The sequence below is a fragment of the Ruditapes philippinarum genome, unplaced genomic scaffold (genome assembly GCF_026571515.1).
Source record: "Ruditapes philippinarum isolate M1 unplaced genomic scaffold, ASM2657151v2 ctg292_1_1_1_1, whole genome shotgun sequence".
Lineage (NCBI taxonomy): Eukaryota > Metazoa > Mollusca > Bivalvia > Venerida > Veneridae > Ruditapes > Ruditapes philippinarum.
This window is the reverse complement of record NW_026861516.1, coordinates 272562-296061: the sequence shown is the minus strand read 5'-3', so window position 1 is coordinate 296061 and position 23500 is coordinate 272562. Positions and strand designations below refer to the sequence as shown.

General features: G+C 30.4%; 1 protein-coding gene across 4 annotated transcripts in view; it reads left to right on the top strand.

The window, feature by feature from the left end:
- The first annotated feature begins 5994 nt into the window (after window positions 1-5994).
- The window catches only part of LOC132715898 (alpha-mannosidase 2-like), a 68982-nt gene continuing 51476 nt past the window's right edge, over window positions 5995-23500 (top strand). Inside the window, exons 1-2 of one of the 4 annotated variants that reach the window (XM_060699005.1) lie at window positions 9055-9109; window positions 9293-9491. The gene's annotated coding sequence lies outside the window, so the exon portion shown is untranslated. Of the gene's footprint in view, window positions 6017-9037; window positions 9492-23500 lie in introns of those variants that run through there. The other 3 variants (XM_060699008.1, XM_060699004.1, XM_060699006.1) reach the window with 3 other exon arrangements.

Genomic DNA, 23500 nt, shown 5'->3' with positions numbered 1-23500 from the left:
GATTTACATTAGTCAGTGTACATTCTGAGCTTGTTTTTGACCAATCAAATACTGGAGATCTCAGAGATGGAACATAGAAAATTTATTTCTAACCTCGTGTCCAGTGCAAATCAAGATAAGCTGGCACATTAGTACCATCTGATCATGTCCTTCGCTGTTCGCTATTCAGTCATTATTGGTGAATGGTTTTGTCTAGTATTCATAAATAGGCAAGTCCATTTAAAATGTTCAGTGTTACAGGGTTTAACCAAATGCGATTCAAAACAAGTAAAGTAATATCATTAGAAAACTTTCATAAATTAAACAATTTTACATGGTTGTCTAATTCATTTTAATCTATTTTTGCTTGCCTTCTGAAAGCTTTCAGTGTTGCTCTTGATGACGTTTCCTGTAAATATTGACATTACTTCTCTTATTGCTTCTTTCGTCCAATGCGCCAATGGGTTCCACTTCAAGCGGGTAATTTGACAGCAAGCGAAAAACAGCAGGACTATATACTTGGCATGAAGTAGCTACAAGTGGGTACAATTGATTTTGATTCCTTTTCAGTCAAAGTTTTATTTCAGAATGACAAACAATTTCAATGAATGAAATACAGGGTATTTACCATGACCATTCAAAATTTTGTTTACAAAATTATTTGAAAGACCGCAATATGATTTAGTAAACGCTTGTTGAATCACTAGGAATCGATGTTATACATTAACGCGTTTTGTGTCATTTTGTTGTTTTTCTTTCAGTAGGTATGATTCTTTAAATGCATTTATTTTTCTGTTGGGAATCTAGAATTATTTGTCACTTTGTTTGATTTAAAACGACATAAATGAAATCAGAATTGAATAAAAATGAGACATTATGACGTAACATAAAGTCTAAATAAAAGACAATACCACATAGGCTTGACATAACTATTTATGATTCCATTATTTGACAACGACGAACAACGTCATATTTTAAGCAGAGTTGCATTGTGTCTTTGACTTGAAGTATGAAGTTGTTGTGTTTCAAGAGAGACAGACAAAACAATATGTCTCTATCTATTGCTTCGCGGGGCAAGAAAAAGACAAACGCCAATTAAAAGCGGCACACTTTAACGGTAGTAAGGTAACTTTACAAATGTAACAAATATGTTAAATGGTAATTTTCTCGGTCATCCCAGAATCAATACTCAGATGTGAGGTTAGGTCTCCTTCAGTGATCAATGGCTCATAAACGAATGATGAGCTTTTTGCATGATAAAAGCTTATTGGAGTAAGAATTAATCATCCATTAAACTAGACAGTTGATAATTAATATCGATTGGGAAATTACATGCAATGGAAATACCTGTGATTGAGTTACAGTCATTTAAACACGTGTTAGGTAACAGTAAACATGCGTTTTCATGCAAATGATCAGTCTCTTTAGAAAACTTATGTCGGGGTGCAAAAATCTTTTCATGCAGGTTTTATTTTTAAAATAAAAACAATGAAGTTATTCATTTAATAACTGAAGGTAGTCAAGTCTACAGTGGTTTAATGATCACTAATTAATTTTAGCTATTCTTATTGTTGTAGATTGGTGAAACAGAGAATAAAGTTAACTGGTTGTACTACAACTGTACATGTAAATGAGTTATAGTAAATAGAATACACAATGTACATATACGTTAGTAGGTGAACTTCGGTTTTGAAATATGTTATACGTTTTCTAGCTGACCTAAAAGGTTTCATTAAATTTTTTTAAATTTTCTGATAGTTAGAATCAATTAGCTTTTTTACCCGCAGTCCGCCAACACGTATAGATCTTCTGTAGTTACTCCCCTTTGTTAGTGTCAGCTTCATTAGTATTCCGGCGCCAGCGAGACTTTAGGACACTCACAGTCACAGACACGTATAGTGGTGAGTGTACATTAAATAGACGTTGAAAAAAATATTTCAGAATAGCGTATATAGTTTTTATTCATATTATTGATAAGTGTATGTGCATGGACGGGCACAAATATACATTATATTTGGATATTATGGCTTCACGCCCATGTAATTCATTATCCCTACATATATTCATTATTGAACCAAAGAATCAATTTGCTAAAATAACTTAAATTATTTAAGTTATTTTAGCAAATTGAGGAAATAGAGGAAATCTAATTTTGTGCCTCTTTGATATTGAGCAGTAATTTGTAAACCACATGTATGTGTACGATAGAATCTACATTATTCATATCTTTATTCCCATAAGTGATATTTTCAGAAATATTTGCCTATTTTGCAGATCTAATATGGAATATTTATTAAGGGACACATGTCAACAATATATTATAACAGTATAGATGTATAATATGAAATTATTGACCCTTGAGATATTGGATTATAAGATATTCTCTCCAACAAGTACAGTGAAATAGGTGACATCTCCTTGTGAATGTATTATTATATACTTTATCTATATCAGTATGTTTGAAGTCAGCTGTTGAACTGTTGAAACCAATATCAACATTTTAATTTTTTATTGAAGCTAAATTGTGATACTAAGTTTGATTTAAGACATGACACATGTGAAATAAGCAGTATTAAATATGCATAACATAACAACCAACAAAATAAAACAAGTTAAATAAGCATTTCATTTTAACATTACTTGTATGTGACAGTAAAGGTCTGGATTATACTTTATTTGTTTCAGATTCTATGATCATTGATTGAGATGATTTAATATGCTTACAAGATATCTGCCAGTTTATGGTACATTTAGACCAAGAATACTGTAAAAATTGTATCAAAAAAACAGAAAAATATAGCAAAATAAATCTTTAGAACATTGGTTTATAATGTCAGAATAACTTACATGTTATTAACCCTTGTTATAAATCACACTATTAAATATCATAAATTTAAAAACTTGTCCATCTTTCAATCATGACCAAATCATATATCATTTTTCAGGGAAAATATCAAAATATAAACCGATTGAATAGTGGACAGTGCAGACCATGATTGCGTGCTAATATTGGTCTGCACTGGTATGTGTAGATTCAATCCCAGCCAGCATGCAGAGGGCTAATTAATATTACTCACAAGCAAAAGCTAAAATCAAAGAGCTTTCCTGATTTTCTAACCCATGACTTGTCTGTAAACAGAAATATATGTAGACTGGTTTAAGGCTTATAATAAACGCTGTCACTGATAGTCAGACACCTTGATTTACCTGCAAAATCTGCAACATTAATGTCAAGAATATTATTTATTTGTTTCATTCACTGATATTGACCACCATCAGTCAAGATAAACTCACCTTAAATACTATAGCATGCAGTTCTGTAAAGGACATAAAATTGCTGATATATTAGCCTCCACTTTTATGAGCCATTGCACAGATTGGGAATGGTAAATCCAGGAAGTTAATTAAATGAGCAATGAGCTCGGCTGATCTCTGGTCAGTTATTGCTTTTTTCAATTAAATTTTCCTGAAAACTCATCAAGGTTGAACAAAAAAATTACTCTACAGCTCTTAATTGGGAAAATGTATTAACCATGCACTGTAGTTTCCTGGCCAAAAAAAAACAAAAAACATTTGTTGTTAAGAAGTTTTAATGCAGAACTCATAAAATTTGTCTTTTTAGCCCTTATGGCACCAAATATATTGAGGAAAGGCCCTTAAAGTACAAATTATTTTTCAGACGTTTGTTTAATTTGATGGCAAAAGAGCAACAGTTGTTATTAATTTGCAGTCATATTTTCACGACAGAAGCGCCACAAGGGTTTATAAGCGCTATGTTATTCAGTGATTTGTATTTATTTAACCAACGTACCCAATTTGTTTATAGCAAATAATCTGTTACAATATGTTATTTTCTACATCTTTCAAATGAGAATTCACTTCAAATTAGTTGTGGTTCTAAAAATGATGTTGTAAGTTTTTTTGTCTATTTGAAGGTAAATGTATTCTAGAGGAAGCTGTAATACATAATTGATTAATGCTACAGTGACAAGAAAAAGATGAAATCTGGTGACTGAGGTTTAAGTTTAATTTGTAAATTATTCATGATTTTTTAGAAGGTTTGTCTGTTGATGGGAGTCCTGTGTTTGAGTCTTGCAAAACATAGATCATGTGGTGTATGCTTACTGTGGGACTTAATCATTTATTATATATACAAGCACTGGTACATAAATTGAAAATTTTGCTGAAATCATTATTTAACTAACCAAAAGAATCAAAATAAAATTACTGTTGAAACTGGCTATTGAACCATTAAATTCAATACTTTTCAGAGATGATGTATTTCTAAATAAGTGAGTCTAGTAAGCAGAAAAGAGAAATAGTATCTTGTGTCAGTGATAAAACATATATCTACTGACAAATTCAAGTAAGTGCTTAGTTCTGTAGTACTTAAGTGAAATGCCAAAAATTCTTTTCATCGGGTGATTGACATTTAGCTTTCACCAGTCAATAGTTCAAGGTAAAAAAAAAATCAAAACTTAAAAGCAGTCTGCAAATTTCAGATTCTGATTGGTTAATACTGTATGTCTTTAGATGTTGCAAATATTATACCAATAAATGTTTAATGTTACTTTTTATTTGCATTATGTGATAGTCCTTGTAATTTCATTGTTTTTTGTTGTTTTTTTGTTTTCTTTTATGTCTCTTTTTTTATATATCTATTATATTTCTTTTACAGGTATGTACATTGGTGTATATGTATATCTTATTTTTGTATTCTTTTTCTTGTAACTTTTGTAGTTTTTAACTTATCTTAAATTTTTATTTTCTTAATTTCATATTCTAAGATGTGCTTACGCTTATTTTTATACATGTCTGTCTTTAACTAATATATAACTCTTTTACAGGAATGTACATTATTTATATATATCTGTTATTTGTTTTATCTTGCTTGTAATTATTGTAACTTTTAAGCATGCATGGTGCTATAATAACTTAAATCCATGTATTTAGATGTGCTTATGCTTATAATTTTTAGTTGCTTTAATATCTTACTTCCATGTACTTAATTGTGCTTATGCTTATATTGTCAATTTTAGCTGCTTTACTTTTGTTTAGTTCATATACTATTGTTTGTCGGAAAATAGCTCATGAGCTAAATTGTTTTCTGTTTATATGTATCCGACGAAAAATAAATTTTCTTGTATCTTGTATGTATTTTCAGATTTGAAAAATAGGAGCACTGCACCCATAGAATGGTTTTAATAATCTCATACTCAAAGTATAATTAAACTTTCATTTGATTTTCAATAATTTGAAATAATCTCTGACCCAAAGTTTTATGCTTGCTATGTATTCTATTGTATTGATCAATGTTAACATGTTGCCCAGCTCTTACCTGTAATGAACATACAATGTAGATGATTATCTATACATGTAGATAATGTACACCAGACACTTGATGTGATACATTGTTATCATGCCTCATTACTGTACATGATGTTGTTTGTTTATCTACTCCTCACCAACTGTTAGTCTTTCATTATGATCATGTTTCAACTTTTATCAGATGAATCAGTCCCAGACCTGCATGTGAGGATGTGTGACCCACTCCCTGTGATAAATCTATGTCTGCCCTATGACCTTTACATTAATACACAGGTAAAGCCTTTTGCTTCATTGAAGCTTTTTCATTTTTCACTTTATCATGTTTAAATGTTGAATTTTGCTTAGGCCAGTGCTAGGCAGCATGAAAAGTAGCTTGCATTTACAGGTTTGATCACACAACACCAAGCCTGCAATATTTTCAATTTTGCCATTTTAGGCATTCTTTAAGGATTCCTTTTTTCTCTGTCCTCTGTCAATGTTTACTTCCTCAAATAGGAATAAAAATGTAATATTTTTTTTAGTTTTATAACATAATACAACTCTCTCTTTTTGTAACTGAAAAAGAAATATCAGGCATACAAACACGCAGATGTGCTTCATACTTTTATTAAGGATTTTACAACTTCCTCACATTCAATTATATCCTCATTTTTTTCCAGTTTGATGACTCCTCTGTGATATTTAGTAACTTTACAAGATATAGCTTCAGGTAAGATTCAAATTTTATTGAATACTAATATTTACCTTGAGTAAAGCCATAGTCAAACCATAGTTTAAACATGTCTGTGACAGGTGTGCAACTTAAAATTTTGACAGTGTTTTGCACAATAAGCAGCATTATGTCTTGTGTTCATGCAGGGAAAAGAGCAAAATTTCTGGGTTTTTAACATGTCAAAAAACCTAAAGATTGATCTGATAAATCTTTCAATGCATGTTTGTCCTGCCTTATCCTACACAGTGTTAATGTCATTTTAATATCATAAATCCAACATCAACACCAGGCGTATGCACATCAACTTTTTCTATCTAATTACATCAGTACTTTTCAGTATGTCATTTGTATGACTCTAAAGTGTTACACCTCGAGCCTTAAGCTTCGAGTTTTTTTAAGGACTATATAATTATACAGTATGATCCTCAGTAAACTCATTTCATCTTCTAACTTCTTTACCTAGAGGAAATGTGATCCTTTAAAGTTAAATGACTTAAAACAACTTAATTACATTTGTGTCTCTCTCAAACATTGTTTAAAGGTGGTAATGAGTAAATGTCTTGTGGTAATGAGTAAATGTCTTGCTGTAAAAACCAATTGACATAATGGCTTTTTAATGAATTACCACAAACTGTGTACAAAAATAAATTTTTGGCAACCTTGGGGAATTCTTTTTTTAAATTTTAAAAAAACCTTTTAAATTTTTTTTGTTTAAACTTATTTATTAAGAAAATGATTTTAAGTACACTGTTTTCCAAACTTATAATTTCAGGTAAACCCCTGTGTTTTTCTATTGAAAGGGCTGACCCATTTCCCAAAACCCTAAAATTTCCCAAAGTTTAAAAGTCAAACAAATAAATTAGTTTCTTGTTAATTTTTTACCTCATCCCCAAAATCCCCTTTAATTTCTGTTTTAAATAATAACAATTTTTTTAAACAACATTGGATTTAAAAACTTGTCTTTTTGAAATCATTTTTATGATTGTCTTTTCCAATTATAATACGAAACTTTAAATAAAATAGTTTTTTTAACCCAAAGAAGACAATCTGTGTTATGGTATATTTTGTATTTTGATATAATGATTTGTCTTTAAATTTTATAGAACTTTTTCCTGGGGGAATGTCGGTGGGTATTCCTGACATTTTCTGTAAAATTTTATGGGAATTTTGGGGATTGTTTTGTAGATATAATTTTTTTAAAGAAAAATAACATTTCTTTTTGTTTTTAAGATTTTTGTCTTTTGATAAAAACTTTTTTCTTTAGATATAAACTTGTCTGTAGAATGACTTGAAGTATATGTATGTTGATATTAGAGCTGTCATCAATAGAGACCATATTAATGTATCGTTGATATTTTCTGTCAATCAATTATCAATATACATTTGAAAAAATTGATAATTTTGATGTCTATAAATTATGAAAATTTACATAAAACATATACAGAAGCAGGTTTGCGTGTCTAACACTATGCTGTTGTTACATTATGGACACATTTCATAGCAGTGATGGCAAAAATATGGTCAGGAAAAAAAATTATGCAATGGGCATTAAATTTTACACAAAAGAAACTGAACAGAACATGTTTACAAAAATAATTTAAACAGGTATGAAAGTAAAGGACAGACAAGTAATTAGAGGTAATTATTGATATATTCGTGTATCGTTCATATTTGTCATCTGATATTGATATATCGTTGATATGCTTTGCATAAATTTAAATTTAGCTTTTAGAAGTGAAAGGGGATTTTGCTTAAAATAAAATTTTTGTTGAAAATAACTCCAGGGAGTTTTTCTGTAAAAAAAGGATTGGGTTTTTAATTTGGAAAACCCTTGTCCGTAAAATAAAAGCCCCGGGAGTTGTCTTTTAAATAAAAGATTTTGGTCTGTGGGTATAGATTGGGTCTGCAAATTTTGGGGATTGTCCTGAAAGGATATATTGGACTTTTCCCTTAAAGGGGATAGGCCCGGGGATTGTCTGTGATTTTGGGAATTGCCCGTAAATTAAGAATTGTCTGTAGATATAACACAAAATTTTTCCCTGAAATTTTTAAAAAGACTTGACTTTAGGTTATAGTTGTCTTTTAAGAAAATTGGGACAAGGGAGATGTCGTAGTTTATGGGACTTGTTTTTTAAAAATAGGACTTTTGTAAAATTACAGGACACGGAAGTTGTCGTAATATTAGACTTGTCTTAAATATGGGAACAGGGGAAAAGTTGTCTTAAGTTTTAAGCCCTTGTCTTTAGAAAAATTAGAAAAACAGGATTTGTTCTTAGATATGGGATTGTCTTAGAGATAGGTTTGGATTTCGTAATATAGATTTTTGTCTTTTAGTTTATGGGGAACCCCCAGGGTGTCTTTTAATACAAGACTTGTTTCGTAGTATAGGCAGGGAGTTGTCCTGTAGGATATTAAATAGACCTTTCGGTAATAGGCCCGTGAGTTGTGTAGATATAGGACTTGTCCCTGTAAATATAGGACACGGGATTGTCTTTAGATATAAAGACTTGTCTTAAAGTATAACCCGGGACTGTCTGGTAGATAATAGCACTTTGCTTCTGTAATAATGGGACTTTGGGACTTTGTCTATATAGATACATTATAGGACTTGTTTTTAGCTTAATATCTTGCACTTGCTCTGTGAAATGTGAACTTGTCTGTGAGATATACCAGATACTCAGACAGAGATTTTACTGAATTAACTGTCTTACATATCTTGATATAAACAACACTTCAAGACTCTGTAGTATTATAGAAAAATATTAATTACCTTAATAACTAAATTTATCTCACATCTAAATCTTATTTGTAACTTATTGCATAATTCACATTATTGTAAAATTGATTCTTCTTTTACCGAGTATTAATTTTCTAATTAAATGTAAGTTAATTGTGCCTACTAAAGGTGGTCTTGTAGAGCCACTAAGATAACGGGAAGAGATATATTGGTGGAGTGAGCCGTGCTTGCAGGTGATTTCATGGAATATTAACCATGTAAATATCTCCCTGCTATCATAGAGAGAGAGTCTATCGTCATTCTCTGATGAACTGTCAGTCAGCTCAGTACGTAGAGAGGGGAAAAAATATACAGTCAGTTTATCAATAAAACTATCTCTTTTCTATATTTTAATTATCGTGTTGTTTTGTAATTTGATTTTAATATTCGATATAAAATCTGGATATTTTTAGAATTAGAATTACAAATTTTATAGCATTTGAAAGAAAGCTTTATTTTGTTGGTTTTTTTTGCTTTTATGATTATCAACAATCCAGGCATTGCGATTTACTGGATGAAGATGTGAAATGCTTTTTGGAATAATTCAAGTTTGAAAATATTTTCATGGGACAAAGGCAGATATTATTTTGGTTTGGAATCAAAAATCCAGAAAAATATTGCCAGAGAAACTTATTATTGTAAATTGAAAAGAAAATCATTCTTGAGAAGTTAAAACATGGAATAATTGTTGAATTGGTAAGTTTATCTGATAATTAAGATAATATTATGTGATAATTTTCTCTTTAAAATTTATTTATATTAGAAATGTAGTTAAGATAACATTTATTGCAAAAGGCTTGTAATATAAGTTGTTTATTGGATAAAAAAAAACCCAACAAGATTGAGTTGTAATGATAGAATTTATTCTTCAAAAATTGACAAATTCATACTTATAAAGAACAGAAGTTTATAGAAAAAAAATGTTTTAGTACTCATTGATGACTGATTAAAAAAACATTGTTTAAAAAAGTTATTTCAATTTAGTTAAGCTTTAATTGACATGAATTAACTTAATTTATAATTAGTTAAAAATTTAATCAGTTTCTAAAATGTATACCTAAAAAATCTGTTAATGGGTAATTAAAATGATAAGTTACATTAACAAGAATTACTGAATTGTAAAATAATACACAGGTTTGATTTTATTATACATCAATAATATAATAGAGATAGATTATGGGGAAAAAATGAACATAAGGGGAAAAATATGTTCTAAGGATAAAACACATGTACAAATAATGAAAAAAAATTTGTTTAATAAGTTTCTTATTTTTTTATTTAAAAAAAAGATTGAAAAAATTTAAGGTAAACTTTTTTTTTACATTAAATCACTTAAAGATAAAATGTATGATCTGGAGCCATATTGATAATTGGTGTAATAACTAGAAATATGATTTATGATCAAATGATAAAATCAGCTACACAAGGTTATCTTTATTCTGATTGAATTTGGCTGCAACTGTAACTTCCAATTACCTATTCTCACTTTATTTATAATGTTACATAAATAAATGATAAAAAATATCCGACTGCCAGATTATCCCCCGGAATTGTCTTCATTTCCGAAACAGAAGTAATCAAAGCACAGAAGGCGCTGAATTTGTTTGGGTCTCAGAATGTAAGAAAGGTACAGGTTGTGAGATTATATGTATAGTGCCACCAATGCTTTCCAGCGTTTTAATTGTAGTAAATTGGCTATAAGAGCTAATTGCAACACTGATATTCAATCCAATGTTTATTTGACTTAAAACAATTTGAAAAAAAAAAAAATGAGTTGCCTTTACTGGGATTTGAACTCCAGACCTCTCGCTTCCTAAGCGAGCGCGGAAAACCCTTCAGCCACGGGTGAATTATATGTGAACGGCCTGAAGAAAACCATATTATTCTAAATTTGGGCTTGTAACGACTTTAACTGTTTGTTTAACACAGATGTAAATACTCCTGGAGCTTACTATAAGCATGTATATTTTAAAAGAATCAAAGGGCTGCAAGTTCTGTGGTATTTTCTGATCTTTGCAATCTTAATCGTACTGTATATCTGTATGTATTTTCCTGTATAAATTTAATTTTATGTATTTATAATTCATTTTGCAAGGCACCAGAGTTTTGATACATAAGGAATTCTGCTTAACTAGAGTTGCACCAAATATCATTTTATGTTCATTTTTTTACGACAGCTACACTTTATCCTTGCATATCATGGCTACTTCCTTACAAAGACACTTAAAATGAATTTAAAAAAAGTTTCCTCGACTGGGATTTGAACTCCAGACCTCTCACTCACTAAGCGAGCGCGTTACCCCTGCACCACGGAGAAGCTATACAAACAATGTCTGAATAACATCAAGTCATTCTAAATTTAGAACTTCCATTGCATTTCGGGTTTGTAATCCTTTAATTTTGAGGTATTTTGTTCAGGATAAACCTGAAGTAAATAATTTAGCGAAAATCTCTTCTCGCCCAAACAGTCCGACATGTAGAATCTATATATATCCACTACTCGGTTTGTGTAGTATTCGGTTAATCCGACAGCGCTAAAATAGTATTTTCATTGATAAAATCATTATTCATCTGCGTAATTTTGTGATTGTGCATTTATTGACAATTCTATAAGCCCAACGCTATTTTCAAACTTTGAATGCGTTGTAATTTGTTGGATACTTGTAACAAAATAAAAATATCTCTTTCTTTTAAATCGCTAGTTTTTAAGCTTGTTCTGAGAACTACTTCTTGTTAGGTTTGTCGTAAACTTCTGTGTCAGAGATTGAGTGTCCGCTTTGTATTTACTTATTTTCGATCAGAAAATACAATAAAACAATATTAGAAATCTTCGACCATTCGAGAATTATTTTGCTTGAAAATTAATGTGCCTGATTTTGACCATCTTACGCAGTGATCTCCCCTGAATTTTCGGCGTTAGTGTACATATAAAGGGAAGTCACCGCTTCCAAAAGTGGACTACTTTCGGCATTTGCAATTAACAGCATTAGACTCTGAAATTTCGCTACCATTATTTGTTTGGTCTGACGACCCAAACAAATAAAAATGTATTTTGACTGCGGATAAAAATATTTGCGAATACCTGTTTTGTGTCTGTGGTATTTTCATGAATGGATTGGATTTTAAAAAAAAATCAAGTTGATAGAAATTGGAAATAGCCGACATTCTGCATTTAATTTGCTCGGAATTTCGAAGTTTTTGGTGCAATCGAGGGTTGAAGTGTTCTTGAAGTGGGCTGGATTATATCATTGGGGTAATGTGAGGTTATTTTTCATTTTGTGTAAAACAAAAAATGCTGCCTAATGTCTCATAAAGAAAGTTTGTCAAAGAAAAGCTTGTTCTCTCTAATTAAGTGTTAGCAGAAGTGTTTAAGAATGTGTGTTTTGAATTTTATTTCAGAAGTGAAAATGGTCTCCTAAGAAATGCATTAAGCTGATGGCACTAAGTTTAGATTTGTATCTTTTATTTCCTCACAGTATGAAAGTTTTATGGCATTTATTTTTTTTAAAGACATTAGTTCTCATATTGAAAGGGGTTGAAGTGGGTGATATTTTATCTTGTTTTATTTATTTGAAAATAATGAGTTTTAAAAACAACATGCTATGTACAAATTATTTCAATTATATTTATGTTAACCCATTACTTGCTGGAACTGAGAGAAGAAAATCTGTGCCAGGAGGCAAGAAATGGCTGCACTTTCAAAGCTCTAACCAAGTTCAAATTTTTATATTAATATCCCTAAAATTGACAATGGACTGTTCCGAAAATGGAAGCTGGGTAAGTCCATTTTAGAAAATCAGTGGGTTGGATTAAAAAAAGAAGTTGACAGAAATTTGAAATAGCCTGCATTCTGTATTTTATTTGCTCAAAATTTTGAGTTTTAGAAGGAAAATGAGAGATAAGTAAATATATATTGATAGAACATGAAGAAAAGGCAAAAAATATAAGATGTTGTTTTATATCTTTTCTGGCGATTTACTTTTATCTGTTACTTAGTTTTATATATAATTAATCAAGAATTCCTATTAAGAATGTTTAATTATAAATGATCTGATTATAGAGATAAGTCAGGCTTGAAGACTATTAAGCCTCATATTAAATAGGAAAAGTTTTCAACAGGATTTTTTTCTATAATGGAAATTAGGTTTTGAGAATCTGTATGCCTGTAAATGAGGAAAACAAATTTTTCCACAACAAATGAAAATTTGAGTATAAAAAAACAAAACAACATATTACTTGTTTAAAAATTCCTACTATTCACAAAGAGTAAGTGAGACTTTGCAAAATTATTTTTATGTAAAATATGAGACAATTTAACTAGTTCTATCAAGAATTAAAACATTTTTACCCAGTTATTAATAGAATATTTTGACTAATTGTTTTTTAGAGGCAATTTCTATGGTTATGAAGAGTGTAAAAAAAGAAAACTGGTAAAAACTGCATAATATGTATACTTAAATTTTCGGTATTTTTACTAAAGTTAGAATACTTTTTTAATTTCTTTTTTAATAAAAACTACCAAAAAAACAGGAAGTGTGCTGCTTTAAGAGATGATTTGCACCTATTTTATACACTTAATGTAACAACATTTTTACCACCCCAAATTCTAAATCCCTTTTCTTCTAAAATTAAATTTTTTGAGAACAGAAAAAATTTAAAAATTTGTTCTTTGGATTGAAACAATAAAAATTTTGGGTGTTTTAAAATTATTTTTTAAAAAAATTTGGGAATAACTCGGGGGGGCGCCAGGGTAAACCCTAGCAAAAATTAAAGGGTCACGAAAGGGCTTTTGTTTTTGTTTGGCAAAAAGCAGCTTTATAACTTTTTTTAAAAAGGTCCTTTGAAATATTTACAGAAATTTTTTACTTTTCAAAACCCAGACTTTACAGAAAATTTTATAATGATATCAGATATTAGTTTAAAATTAAGTTATATTTTTGTGAATGGAATTTGAATTTTACAGACTTAATAATGTGGATATGAAAGTAATATTTTATAAAAATTATTTATTAAAAAAATTAAATAGATTTAAATTTTATAAAAAAATAAAATTTTTTTGAAAATTTTATTTGCCCAAATAAACTTGGAATTTATAATGTATATTAAAAATGTTTTTTTAATATCATTGTTTCTTTTAAATCAAAATTTTATATCCTTTTAAATTTGTCCAGAAAAGCTGAAGTATGCTTTTTTGGGTAACATGGGTAGGGGCGGGTAGCATAAGCATAGATAGCATAGTACATAGAGTACAAAGGTAAGCATAGAGTACACAAGGTAGCATGGAGTACTCAAGGTAGCATATGGTATGCTGGGAAGCATAGAGTATACTAGGTAGCATAGAGTACACTAGGTAGCATAGAGAAAGATAGATAGCATAGAGTATGTTAGGTAGCATAAAGTATGCTAGGTAACATACAGTATGCTAGGTAGCATAAAGTATGCTAGGTAGTATTGAGTTTGCTAGGTAGCATAGAGTAAAATAGGTAGCATAGAGTATGCTAGGTAGCATAGAGAACACAAGATAACATATGGTATACTAGGTAGCGTAGATTAAAATAGGTAGCATAGAGTATGCTAGGTAGTATAGAGTATGCTGGGTAGCATAGAGAACACAAGATAGCATATGGTATACTAGGTAGCATAGAGTACACAATGTAGCATAGAGTATGCTAGGTAGCATAGAGTAGGCTAAGTAGCATAGAGTACACAATGTAGCATAGAGTATGCTAAATAGCATAGAGTATGTTAGGTAGCATAGGTTGCTAGGTAGCATAGAGTACACAAGGTAGCATAGAGTATACTAGGTAGCATAGAGTAGGCTAAGTAGCATAAAATACACAATGTAGCATAGAATATGCTAAATAGCATAGAGTATGTTAGGTAGCATAGAGAATGCTAGGTAGCATAGAGTACACAAGGTAGCATTGAGTATGCTAGGTAGCATAGAGTACACAATGTACCATAGAGACTATGCTAGGTAGCATAGAGTACACAATGTAGCATAGAGTATGCTAAATAGCATAGATGTGTTAGGTAGCATAGAGAATGCTAGGTAGCATAGAGTACACAATATAGCATAGAGTATGCTAGGTAGCATAGAGTACACAATGTAGCATAGAGTATGCTAAATAGCATAGAGTATGTTAGGTAGCATAGAGTATTTTAGGTAGCATAGAGTACACAATGTAGCATATAGTATGCTAAATAGCATAGAGAATGCTAGGTAGCATAGAGTACACAATGTAGCATATAGTATGCTAAATAGCATAGAGTATGCTAGGTAGCATAGAGTACACAATGTAGCATAGAGTATGCTAAATAGCATAGAGAATGCTAGGTAGCATAGAGTACACAATGTAGCATAGAGTATGCTAAGTAGCATAGAGTATGTTAGGTAGCATAGAGAATGCTAGGTAGCATAGAGTACACAAGGTAGCATAAAGTATGCTAGGTAGCATAGAGTACACAATATAGCATATGGTTTGCTGAGTAGCATAAAGTATGCTATGTAGTATAGAGTACATTAGGCAGCATAGAGTATGCTAGGTAGCATAGAGTATGCTAGGTAGCATAGACAATGTTAGGTAGCATAGAATATGCTAGGTAGCATAAAGAATGCTAGGTAGCATAGATTATGCCAGGTAGCATAAAGAATGCTAGGTAGCATAGATTATGCTAGGTAGCATAAAGAATGCTGGTACCATAGAGTATGCTAGGTAGCATAAAGAATGCTAGGTAGCATAGAGTATGCTGGGTACGCTATGTAGCATAGAATATGATAGTTAGCATAGAATGGGAGCAGAATGGGTGAGCAGATTTTGATGAGATTGCTCACCTTAATAGATGCTACCTCAGAGTTTTATTTAAACTTAACATTGTAATTCATTTGTTAATATAATATTAAATATTTAAGGATTATCTCTCTTTTGAAATAATAATTTCATGATATTATAATAATGTTATCAAAATGTTTAAAAGTTTTTTGTTGATTGTGTAATATGCAAAACTGTTTAATGTTAATGTATCCTGAAGCTTTCTAATTAAGGTTTCTTTTTTTTTGGCTTGTAAAACTACTCTTTTTTTTTCTTTTCAAGAATAATTCTCTGACACCAGCAACATTTTTTTGTTTCATTTTGAGTGGTTTTAGATAGAGGGATTTTTTTGTCTTCATGTTAAAATGTTTTATGGCCGCCACACCGGGAGTTTTTAGAACCACAGTAGGCAGATTTTTTAATGATAAATGTACTTGAAATAAAATAAACATAATTTCCTACGCAAACATAAATCTTACGGAAAACCATTAGTAAAAAAAAAATTTGCAAGAAATTTGGGAAACAAATGTGGAGAAAATGTATTTAAAAATGGATGGTAGACACTGTCAATCTAATTTCAGAAACTTAATGTAATGAATGGCTTTATAATTTCTTTTAAGTTAACCTTTTACAGATTATGATTGGGTGATAAGAGACAGATTACTGTCAGTCAAAATTTTCCTCAACATCCTCTCAAATCCTTCACATTATTTTGTTTCTTTCTGCTTTGCGATTTACTGCAAAAAAAGAAAGATTTTATACAGATTCTGTAGAAATAAGATTTTTTTTTCCGAAGGATGAGATATTAGGCATCAGTTTACCCTTGAATCTCTTACATTATCTCATTAACTAACATTCAGTTAATACAACTGGGAAAAATTAAAATTGTCACATTTGAAATATAAAAAAAAAGAAAAAATTCCCTAAAGATGCAGTGATTGGAAATTTTCCGTATTTTAATTTCAAATAAACATTGACACTGTTGATACCATGTTTTTATGGTGCCATGTTGATTTGTGACACATTAAGGCACTGTTTATAAAATGTCAGTTCGATAAAAGCTAGAAAATAGCTCTTGGGCTAGACAGATATCCTGATTAATTGAAATAATTATGTATTTCCAACTACAAAGTGCTATTGTCTCTACTTTACCATCATATCTGTACATCTTATGTCTGAACTTTTGTCTGGCATATATCGTGCCAACATCGTTCACTTCATTTAACTAATTGGATTATAAACGATTCTTGTATAAAAATAGCATTGTGTACAGTTAGTGATATAATAGAATTGTCGTAATTATAACAAACATTAATTTACTCATTTCATGTAAATTTATCAGAGACACATTCATTTTGTTTATGTGTATTTCAATGAAAACTATACATAGAATAATGTATCCCCGATATTTATAGGACAAAGAGAGACAATAACAAATTGGGGACTCTACAAGGCTTCTTTATCTCAAGGGCCGAGGGTTGCCAGCGGCAGTGCCAGTGTTATAAGGTGGAATGTAGCATAATTATAGTTAGCACGGTTTGATCAAATTGCCTTTATTGTATAAGTATAAAAATATTATGAAAATCTTTTATAATTGTTACAAATGTAAATGTTAAAAATTGAAAATTGAAAATATTTAGTTTTAATTTAATTATGGAATAAAAGCATTTTGACCAATGAAATACTTTGTTACAAATCACTGCAGAGTTATTTTTTTGCATTTCAGTTTATCAAGAAGGAGTGTAAAGTAATGACAGGATGATCTGTGAGAATTATTTCTAAAATTCATAATTTTTTCAAGGGGATTCATGCTGATTTGAATGAAGAGGATAAAACTCATTTGTGCAAATTGTTTTGCATCCTTGTGTTATAAGCCTTTTAAGCAGGATCATGTAATTATTGGTAGGGTTTGATAATGGTGCACCTGTTTGGGCTTAACAAAAACAGAATGTATCAGCATTTAAATTGTTGAGAAAACACACTTAACTTTCTTTCTTAGTATAAAAATGATTTTATGTATGAGAAAATGTATATAAAGTTTTTTAATTGCATTTTTATGATGAAAGATGAAGTTAATTTGTTGGATTTTTAATTTTTTTTTTAAAAAATGGTATCTGACTCAGTATTGATAGGCGCCAGTCATTGTTCCCCTTTCCATATTAAATATCTTAAATGGGCTTGTCCAAGTTTAAATCTGGACAAGACTTAATTCCTCTTTTTTAGGGGAAATTTCTAAATATGTACTGAATGTCTAGTGAATGCAAACAAAAGCAACTAAAAAAAATAAAAATAAGGTTTTATGCATAAGTCTAAAAATTTAAACTCTTATATTTTATCATACATGAGTATAACTAAGGTAAAAACGTACATCAAAGTACAAAAAATCCAATTTTTGTTCTTTTCAGGAAACCTCACTTGATAACTTAGCACCTTTCGGCAACAATGTAATGACTGCATTAAACAAATGAAATTAAAGAGACCATAATTGCAGACATAAATAACAGATATAGGCCTCATTTCCTGATAAAATTACCTTTATTTCAGATAGTTTAAAAGATAGGAAAAATCTGCATTTTAGAAATTAAATGATAATAGTGTATGAAGGTAGGGATATCTTTTAGAAAAGTCAGCATGCATCGTTGATACTGGTACTTTTCTTCTATTGATGATGTTTATATAATGTAGATATCATGCTAGGTAAGAAATAGGCCTATTACATAACACTGCATGATAACGTATGAAAACAATGATTTACTATAACAGTGGATATTAGTGAAGAACTGCAAGGAGAAATATATACCTAGAAATATTGTGTGAAAATTTTCTGGATACACAGTGCAAGCCTATTAATTCAAATGTATTTCACTTATAGCTTGATTATGATGTGATCTTGAAGCTTGTTTGAACTAATTTCTCAAGGTCACTTCCAGGAACTTACAAATTTTAATAGTGGTGTCAGTTGAGGACACATGGTCATGACCACAACCAAGGGTTCATACCCACGATCCCTGGGTTGAGAGGCAGAGACCACTAAAACTTAATTTTTATCATAATAAAGAAATAATATGTATCACGATCAGTGATTTTATCAAGCAATAGAATCACTGATTTGGATATATTATTTTGATACTTAAACATGACTTCAACAAATAAATGCTGCCATACCTGATATCAAGCTAAATTGTGCCAAATTTGTGTCCATACTTATTTTCAGAACATAGCATTTCTTAATGGTTATGTCACATATCTAATGGTAACATCACATGTCTAATGGTTTAATAATGTCAAATGTCTAAATATAGAGCGCCAACAGAGATTTTATTGCATAATAACACACACTTTCGGTCTTTCTCTGTTAAATAGAAAAATGCGGGTTGTGTTAGAATATGATGTACATTGTAATGTAAACATGTACGATCATTACTTTTATAATAAAGAATTACTTGCATTTCAGTTTGTCCTCAAAAAAGTATTCTGCAGAAAATCTGATTTCTGTATCAGAAAATACAAAAAATTAATTTATCTTTCTAAAATGAAAGTACAGAATTGTTGATAACTTTATGTAAGAAATATCTAGTAATTGTTTTGACATATAGGGAGTTATTGGCTAACACCATTATCAGTTTAAATTGTAACTGTTTACTGTCAGCCATATCTTTTGTTTCTTTGTGTGAGTAATAAGTGTTTTACATAATTGTACACATACATGTGATATGCATTTTTCGCAGTTGAAAGTAGTGTGCATTTTCACAGTTGAAATTAGGTTAAAGAATGTTATTGTGCAAGTTTAATGCACCACCTGCTAGTTAATCTGTTACAGAGGTTTATTTAAGTTAATCTTTCAAATTAGATTGTTCAATTTTCCCGAGATTAATTTTCATTCTTTACCTTAAACAAGTAATGTATGTTTCCAGGAGTGCAACACAGTAGTTTCAAGCAATAACAACTCTTTTTTTTTTCTCACACACCAGGCAAAGGTACTTTTATGATCTGTATTGTAAAGTTTTGTCTTTTTGCAGAGAGTTTTTTGGATTTTTTACCCTGAATTAAACAAGGTATTTAGAAGATTAACATTATAATAATGAACCCATTTCATGATCAGAACCTCAGTCGGCTAAGGGATAAATGTCACTGATTTTAAATCATTAGCCCTTCTCTTTTGACGTGAGTTGGCTTACAGAAGGACTAAATTGTGCAAAGATTCTGTAGTGTTTTCCCCTCTATAAAATCTTGTCTTAAAGGCCCATCATGCTTCTAAAGGCCCATCATGCCTCTGAAATGCTTTTATTTTTATTTCTCAAAAGCCTATTGATTTTGGTGCACTGAGTTATGATATTCAAAACTTTACTCATTCATGTAGTCAGGCTAATTACCTGAACCAGCTTTTTCATCTGTTGCTTTCTGGCAAGAAATACAGTTATATTGAGTTAGTATTTTGTATTGAAATCAAAATGCTACTTTGTTTACAGTATATAATTGCTCTAACTTTTATGACAGATGATTTCACATTAATTTTATCTCGCTACTTTTTCAGGAAGCAAGCATCCAACATTCTCTTAAACCTTTATTTAAACATTTTAAAACTCATATTTGCCCTTACTAAAGAAAAAAATTTATTTGTTTCTTAGGCATAATGTGCCTTTAATATTATTGTAACTGATTTCATGTAGTGATGTTCCGATTGTCGCAAGTCGCCGATAATCAGTTACTGTTATGTAAAGCGACAATAATCGATTCACAAAAAATAGTTCCGCGACATCGTCGAAAATGTTAAAAGTATCAAAGGGAATTCAAAATTCTGACGGTAATTTTTTTTAGGAACACCTCGCCGATCGCAAAAAATCATCTCAGAGACAATTTGGAGTTAAACAGGATCAATAAGTTATTTAAACAATAGTAATATAATGTGATGTGAATGTTATTATTTGACATCCATTGGAAAATAAAATATATGTCGTAAAATTATGACTATATAAGGTAAAAACTGTGTTGAAAAGTGCTAAATGAAGTTCATGTTACTGGATATAATCAAATGCCTCGGGAAAAAATGTTACTTCCCTATTTCTTTTTAACTCGACTTTATTCGAAAAGTTATCGATAATGTCCCATCCGACTGAACCGATGATCATTTGGGACAAATTTCATCCGATTTCCATCACTAATTTTATGACTTCAATACATGATGCAAACTTAAAATATGTTAAAATACATTTCTTAACGGGTGGAGGAAATTAGCAATTTGAACCAATCAACTCATTTATTTAAAGGAAATTCACTTGTTTCTAGAAAAAGAAATTGTCTGAAGAAATAAATTTGAAAAAAGACTTTTCATTAAGTGACATTTTTAATTACATTACATCTAGTATGTAAGTATCAATGGAAATCATCAGTCTCAATGTTGATATTTTAAATGTATCCCAGTAGTAAGTATAGTATTTTGTTGTAAATTGAGACTGAATTTTCTCTCTGGCTGATTTATCAAAACTTGGTCCCACATGAATATCATTTTATGGAGAGTGTTTTGTCTGTGTGGAATAGGAAAACCATATGAGAACTATCTAATTATATTAAATAGATTGTTTATAACATATTGACCTATACAACCATTCGAAATAATAATTTGCAGTGCAGAATAGGTGTTCAAAATGCATGTACATTGAAAGCAGTGAATTTGGTTCTGGATCTATTTTCAATGTAACTTCTGCTATTGTTTTAACTTTTGACTTATGCTGTCAGCAACCAAATCCACCTATGTGACTATAGTGCAGACCAAGATCATGGTCACAATCTGCGCTGTAGGATATTCAGTCAGAACTTGTTTTAAAATTTTCCCTAAAAATGATTTCCCCCCACCCCATGCCAGAGCAAGTGCATTTAGCATCATATAAGGGTTAAATTTTTTTATGCACCATGGTTGATTTGTCCAAACGCAGCGCCAAATGGCATACATTTTATGCTTCTAGTCTAGCTTAAGGTACCATATCAGCCATTGATCATTAAGGGCTCTGAGTCAGTTTAAACGTAATTCTTCAATCTTGTGATTGACAAAACGATCGGGTCCACTTTCAATACTCTATCTTTCCACATATAATTATAATTATTATTAATCGTTTAATAATTAATAAATAATATGTGTAATTTATTAATTAATTACATTACATTAATTAAATGATTAATAATAATAGTTCATTCATTCATTCATTTACATGAATAAGAATAACTGTTAATTCTTTAAGTCTTACAACAGAAAATCATCTAGTGCCATTTTCATGTTTTTTCTATCCCTAAATTTTATGTTTTATGTGGGTGGAAAAAAAAGAAAAGAAATGAAACAAGAATATCAACCTGGCATACTTATTTGTCACAGTAACTCTGTAGGAGTATTTTTTATTGTTTTATAGGTGAAATGCATCAATACAATTATATTAAGATTGTCCCATAAAGTAAATATTTATTTCATCAATAAACAGAAAGTTTCCTGTATTTAATGGCATAAATTGACAGTTTGATGTCCATGGAAATACTCCTGACAGAATTATTCTGCAGCATGCTAGTATTTTCTAAAGCGTGTCACCATTTCCGTGGTGCTATTTTTCTGAATAATTTATAGGCTACTGTGCATTTTGCGGCTTATTATGCGGGTCGTTTTCATTTTGAATTCTCTCTGTGGTCATATAATTGTCTGCAGTTTGTCTTCACTGATTCTACCTCCTACTGATGTAATAGTTGGATAATAAATAACTTAATTAAAGTTCAATTAAGGATTGCCATTCTTTGTGATTTAAATTTTTTTTTTGTAAGACATCGCCATAAACTTTTTGCATGCAAAACTGCAAAAAGTTTATGGCGATGTCTTCAAAACTTTAAATTATGCCTTATTGCTTAGATAATATAAATTTGCTCGTGATGATACATGCAAATGGCATAGTTTTCACAAGCATCTTTTCTTGCATAAAAACTGCGCAAGCTTAAAAGTAAACATCTTTTGGAATCAGATACTCTACATTCATTGTAAGACCTAAGTGTAACCATGTTAGTAATATTATAATATGGCTTTTAAGGCAACTGTCCTATATATTAGATTTGCAATGTTGCTATGAAAGTTTGCTTCTTTAAGAGATTAAATTTCTAAAAAAGGAAAATTACAGATATTTTGTGACAAGAAGCCATGAGAAAGGTACAGATGTATTGTGACAAGATGCATTAGAAGTGCTTGTATGGTACTACACATAGAATCCATACAAATGTCTACCTGACAGATTGTCCATTAGAACGGACATTTCATCACCTCCGCGCGAGACTATAATATCACCCCTTTTCATTTGTACGCTTTTACAATATTCTTGCTTCGAGGTGACAAGTTTTATGTCTGATATGCCAATGTTGATTTATATTATCTTGCAGGGGAATTAATTCTCTCCATTTCTTAGAAATGTCTGTCTGTCAAGAACATTTCAAGACTATCTCTTTTCATTTATTTAGGAAATACTATTGACAAAGTGAACTGTTCTGTGAAATATAGCTGGGGGTGTAACTGACTAAGAGGTTAATTTGTCTCTCACTCTATTTATTTTGTCCTTACATAATGAGACAAGAGTGTTAAATGCATGGGAAAAAAGAAAAAGCAGTACTTAAAAGTACAGACTTCATGAAAGTTGTTGAGATACACACCAACTGTAAGGTGATTTAAATGTTCTTGTGAATTTTGAGAAGAAATTAGGAGAAATTATACTTATTTTAAAAAAAAAAGATGATTTAAGTGTCTGCCTCCCATAATCCAGTATTATAAATGATCATGGTTTTAGCTGTTTTCTCATGACAACAATTTTGTGAGTTTTGTCTTAATCTTGTGAATTAAATTTCCTGAAATGACACCAAAACTGTAATAAGAAA